Source organism: Artemia sp. Qi Xiang Cuo, chromosome 9 (genome assembly GCF_049724085.1).
Source record: "Artemia sp. Qi Xiang Cuo chromosome 9, ASM4972408v1, whole genome shotgun sequence".
In the NCBI taxonomy this organism is placed as follows: Eukaryota; Metazoa; Arthropoda; class Branchiopoda; order Anostraca; family Artemiidae; genus Artemia; species Artemia sp. Qi Xiang Cuo.
In genome coordinates this window covers 32,343,292-32,349,845 of record NC_142802.1, presented here as the reverse complement: position 1 = coordinate 32,349,845, position 6,554 = coordinate 32,343,292, and positions in this window count along the sequence as shown.

Here is a 6,554-nt window from a genome sequence, read left to right as displayed (position 1 = left end):
TTTTGTCAGTTTTAAGAAAACTTCTAACTTTCGCTTCTCTTCGTACTGATTCTATTCTGTTGTATTGCCTGATTTTCAACCTTAATTGCATAGACCAGTTCACCAAACCTACATTTTAATAAAATTCGGCTTCAATCTTGTCTATATAAAGAAAAAAGGCTACCATCTACGTTACTGGAGCATTTACAAGAAATTATAGACAATCAACTAAATATTTTACAATCGATCAGTTAACAGAATGTTAGAATCCAATATGAAAATTTACGCTACTAGTTTAGTGGTTTGCCCCCTCAGAAGAAAACATTATAAAATTCTGAAAACTAATTAAAAAAGTTCTCAATTACTTGCTTTTATCATTCCTAAAAGCTTTTCACTTTACTTTACCCCCTCCCCCTGGTGGTTCAATATATAGCCCAAATTTTTTGTTCGCTGTGAATTTTTAAAACATGACTCTTTTGTTCAAAGACATTGAACGGCTAACAAATAACGTCGACGAATCCAAGCAACGGGAAAATTCACGGAGAATGTGCAATTTTGGCTGTATATTTGATGAAAGAGGGGGTGGGGGGGGGGTAAAATGATGTGAAATACCATTTGGACTTTGGATAGTTTTTTGAGGAAGCAAACAACTATACCAGCACAAAATTTATCATTTGTACCAAATTTTGGTTGTTTTATTTGTTCTATTTTTGATGTTTCTATGAGGTTTTCTTTTGCTAAAACTGCCTGATTGTTTTTGCTTTATTTTAGATGCTTCAAGATTAATTTTTTAGCTGATACCGATTTCTGTATTAAAAGTGCTCTTGAATTTCCCCAGTTTACATAATCACTATGCTTTCATTAGCAAATCTCATTACTGCTTAATTCAAAAGACACCAATACCCTCTGGTTTTCCTTATCGGTCCAACTTATCGGTTTTAAAACCCACTATATGAAATTTTACCTTAGTAAAAATACTGAAAAGTAAAGTCTTGCCTGGTTGATTAATCTTTGTGAACATCTAAACCAGTAAAAACAGAAAGTTTTTGAGCCAAATGATGTTATTACAACTAGCCCTATAGTTTTTCTTTCTTAGATCTTTAATTTTTGTCTATCCAATTTTTCTCTAATTTTCATTTACTATTTGTTTTCATCTGTTAATAACAGCTTTAAACCTCATTTAAAATTTTTATTCTGTATATAGTTGTGTGTTATACAGCTTACCTAAGGTTTCTACTTTAGCAAAAATAACAAGTTTTATAAAAATGTACGCGCCTGAGAAAATTTGGCTGATTTTCGAAAAGAGGGGGAAAGACCCCCTAAAAGTTATAGAACCTTAATGAAAATCACACCATCATATTCAACGTATCAGAGAACCCTACTGTAGAGGTTCCGAGCTCCTATCTACAAAAATGTGGAATTTTCCATTTTTTGCCAAAAGAAAGATCACGGATGCGTGTTTGTTTTTTTGTTGTTTTTTTCCCCCGGGGTGATCGTATCGACCCAGTGGTCCTAGAATATCTTGGGAGGGCTCATTGGAACGGCAATTAAAAGTTCTAGTTCCCTTTTTAAGTGACCAAAAAAATGGAGGGCAACTAGGCCCCCTCCCACGCTATTTTTTTTTCCCAAAGTCACCCGATCAAAATTTGGAGATAGCCATTTTGTTCAGCATGGTCGAAAATATTACAACTATGTCTTTTAGGATGACTTAATCCCTCGAAGCCCCCAGGAGGAGGGCTGAAAGTTATGAACTTTACCCAATGTTAACATATAGTATTGGTTATTGGGACCCGCCTCAATGGTAACCGAAACTCTAGAAAACGGTATTTTGATACAAATAGATACATCAAAAGAATTGGATTTTAATGCTGATTTTAAATATACAAGTATCATTAAGTTTAATCCTACCCATCAAAAGTTACGCGCCTGAGAAAAGTTGGCTGATTTTCGAAAAAAGGGGGAAAGACCCACTAAAAGTTATAGAACCTTAATGAAAATCACACCATCGTATTCCGCGTATCAGAGAACCCTGCTGTTGAGGTTTCAAGCTCCTATCTACAAAAATGTGGAATTTTGCATTTTTTGGCCAGAATAAAGATCACGGGTGCGTGTTAATTTTTTTTTTTTTTTTTCATAAGCGGTCATTTTTAAAGAATTGGAAAAAAATTCGAACTTTAGCTTAAAAAGGAACGTATTGACTAGGGGATGAACCCCCTAATATACGTATTAAAAATATATGGATATAGAAGTTTGTTACATAAGTTAATTTGTAAGTTATGTATATTTATTACTAATAAAAACGTTTGTAAATAAAATAAAACAAGTTTCAAGAAAGCCATTTAACCAAATAAAAGTAAATTAATATGAAAATTTTGTTTTAATTATTCATGTACTGTGAGCCAAGATCAAAACCTGCATTTATTCAAAAATGTTCAAAAATTAAATAAAAAAACAAGTTTTTTAAACTGAAAGTAAGGAGTGACATTAAAACTTAAAACGAACAGAAGTTATTCCGTATATGAAAGGGGCTGTCTTCTCCTCAACGCCTTGCTCTTTACGCCAAAGTTTGACTTTCTCACAACTCTATTTTTTTTAAACAATAAAATCTTTAGCGTAAAGAGCGAGGTGTTGAGGAGGGGACAGGCCCTTTCATATACGGAATAATTTCTGTTCCTTTTAAATTTTAATGTCGCTCCTTACTTTCAGTTAAAAAAACTTTTTTTTTTTTATTTAATTTACTCTAAGAGGCAAAAGGCTAAGGAAGCTTGGACAGAAAAGAAATTAAAACCATTATTGTCGAGAAATTTATTTATGGTTTTAATAAATAATAATAACTATAATAATAAGAATATGGTTTTAATGATAACTCTCAAAAGGAGTTATTTCTGAAAACAGAAGATCCGAACAAGAAGAGCGATTGGAAATTAGAAAGGGTGAAATTGAGGAATATAGGTTTCTACTTTAGCAAAAACAACAAGTTTTATAAGAGTGGTATAATTTGGAGGCAGTTTTTTAATTATATACATTGTTTAGGCAATATATTATATGTTCTTGGTTTTTCAGATTTATGCCATTTGAATATACTTTCTCATTGATGCTTCTTTTTCTAAGTTTTTTTATCATGTTTTCTCCAAATATAATAATATGTTCCGTGATTTCTCCCCTTGTTTTAATATTTCAGTATTACAATTAAATTATACACGCAAACCTTATTTGAAACTGCACAGGAACTGATATATCTGCTCTAACTCAGTGCATTGGTGAGGACAGATTGTGGTTTCAACACCTTCCTATAAGGTAACTGTGTTTATATAATATAGAACTCACTAAATAATGCTTTTGCAGTTGTCTTTCGTGTATTGTACTATGATTATTTATTTATTTTTTCTGGAACTTCCTTTCAAAACTTTCAGCTGTTAATACTTATTCCCTGGCGCAGAAATGTTTAATTTTTTTATTGCAAGTTTCGCTAGCTAAAATTAAGAAATGAAAATGTACTATAAAGAGGTCCACAATGACGCTCCTCCGCACATTGGGATAAATATGGCCCCTTTTATGTATTTTCACCACACTTCTGTTCCATTACCCCATATTAATTATGTATAATAATACATTATGTTTAACATATTCAAGAATTATAGTTGTTTTGCTTGAATCAAAGAATCATGGTTGAATGAAAGTGCAACTATAGCTTGAAAATTACTGCGCTGCAATAAAACTGATAGCCGGGTTCACATCAAATTTTTACGGGAGAATATTTACGGGGAAATGTACCACAGTTACCAAGCAGTTACCACTGACTTGGTAACTGTGTTACATTTATATTAACGTAAAGATGTAACTGCTCATTTTGTCTGCTTGTCATAGGCAGCGCAATAGCGATACCTAAGGAAAGAACGATAAGACTTAAATGTATGTTTTTTTCCTCTGGCCATTTCGTGTTGAAGAATTTGTCGAAGAATCGGCTGGGGTGGGGGGCATATTTGAATTGAAAATGAAAGTCTGAGTCCCGTTTTTAAGAGTCAAAAGAGGTTAAAGCGTAGCCAGTCCTCTCCAGTTCCCTCTCTTGTCCTCCACCACCTTAACCCCTATGAAAATTTTGGGACTACTATTTTGTTCAAAATAGTCGAAATGAAATAATTTCGCATCCGGAGTTGACATGTGCCACCGAAGCTCCTGAAGCAAGGGCTGTAAATTATAAAAGTTGCTCATTGTGTACACACGGGTTTTATCATTTTGGAAGGAGGGTATATTTAATTCTGGTTCTAAGAAATACTAAAAGTCAAAAGGTGAAATTTTTAGAGAATATTGAAGAGGATACCGGACTAAATCAAAAGACAGTGTGTTCATTCAGGTTCTTAAAGGAGCCTATCTACAAGGGCTGAGAGACATTTGAGGGAATTAAATTGGAACTTTCATTACATGTTGAGGAAATGTTGAAATATGTCAAAAGCCATTATCTGCATACAGGTTGTCAGAATGGCGTATCTGCAGTATCTCAGGGACGACTAATGGTATTCAGCTGAATCATACAGGGTAAGGTGAGGGGCATGTGAAATAAAGCCAAAAGACGCTAAGTTCATCTTCGTTGTCAAGAGGGCGAATCTGCAAAATCTGAGAAAAGGCTAAGGGTAATAAGGTGAAACTTTTCGGACATACAGGGGGGGGGGGGGTGTTGAAATAAATTAAAATGACCGTGCATATCCAGTTTGTCTGAATGGGTGATGTGCAATACGTTAGGATCAGTGTAGAATAGTGATTCAGAATATGGGGCACATGGCCCACCGGTGGAGCACTGCAATATTTTGGTGGGTCATGTGCAGGACGTGCACCCTTTGGGTGACTTTACTTTAGAGCCTTTATTTTTTTTTTTTAAACTCATGTGAATGGCGTCACATTCAAACGTATTTGAAGAGTACAAAAAATATGATAGTAATGCAATGACGATAGCCTATACATTGTATAAAAGGGGTGTGCAGTTCACTGAACCCGTGTAACTGAGCTTCCATGCAACACAACCCATTTAACCGAACCCTTGTGTAACTAGACACCTTTACATCTGAACCTACGTGCCACTCAGCCCCATTTAACTGAGCCCTTATTTGACTTAGGCCCCGTACAACCGAACTCCGTTTAACTAAACCCTCGTTTCAATTTGACCCTTGTTTAAATCAACCCTCTTTTGAATTAACCCTTATGTAACTCATCCTTATTTAGTTTCAACCCTGTTTCACTGAACTCAACCCAAGGCCTAAGAATAAGTTTGAACTAGGGCTGATTAGAAGCTACAAAATATGCTTCTTGATTCGTTTGGATTTTCTAACTTATATGGGCAAATATTGCGATAAATTTCTTTAATGTATGAATAGAGAGGAGGGGGGGTCATTGAATTTTGGCCTCAGCTCTAAGATTAGAAATAACCTTCACTCAGATCAAAGTTAAATTTTAATAGGATGTAGTCTCTAACCTAGGAATACAGAAAAGTCAAAAAGAACTTGAAGAAAAATAGAGAAGTATTGGGAAGAAATCAAAGCTTTACAGGCTCAAAAATTTGGTGAAAAAATAAAATAAAAGATTATTGTGACAATCTTCGGTTTATCGGTCGCCTAGTGCTAAAATAAAAGATTATTGTGACAGTTGCGATGTAAACACATGTAAGCATATTTGAATAGTGAATAAATCACCTTTATTTGGAAATTTCGAGGGAAGTGTGTTATTTAACATGAAACCAGTCACCAGTTAACGCACACATTTATGGGGTAGAGGTAATAAAACACTAATTCGAGAACCTCAGAAGGTCTTCCATTTCAGTGCCCTTACGATGTTCTAATGGCCGGCTAGAGCCGGGAAAAAAGAAAAAAGAAACAAGAAGACACGTTCGGGTATGAAGCACTTTTTTTGTATTTTACAGGAATTTGTTCGGATATTTTACAGGAAGTTATTCGGATGATTTTTTTTCCCCTTGGTAGTTTTTATCAGAACTTTTTTTGCTTTTCTCTGGCAAAGTTGACTCGGCAGGGGAGTATTCAAGAGGGAGATTTTTAACACTATTATGAAGATTTTTGATCATAGAGATTTCAGTAGTAGACCTTCTATAGTTTCAAGCCTTTCAACTTCAGAAATTACACTAAAATTAGGTTTTGGTGCCATAAGACATTTTACAAGGGTGTTGTCATGAGGAAATTATAAGAAGCATGTAAGTTCGAACATTAGATTTCAAATAACATTAAACAGCTCCATACGATAATCTTGTACTCTATCAGGACTGGAGAAACAAAACAGAAAATGGGAGACTTATCAGTGATTCTGGCTCTATTTAAAAGTTCTCAGAATTTTTTTCAGAAATCAAATTTTACTATTAATTTAAATAGCAGTTATTATTCCTGAATCATTATTCACGGCAAGTCTTCCTTATGAGATAGTGTTTTCTCTTTTTTTTTCTTTTTTTAATGTATCTGTAAGATTTCGGCCACTATGGGCTTTCTCTGTATTAGCGTACAGCTACTGCTGCAACCACGACCTTCAGGGGTGTTTGGGACATTGGCATTAAAAGCTCTGCTAATTTTCATATATGT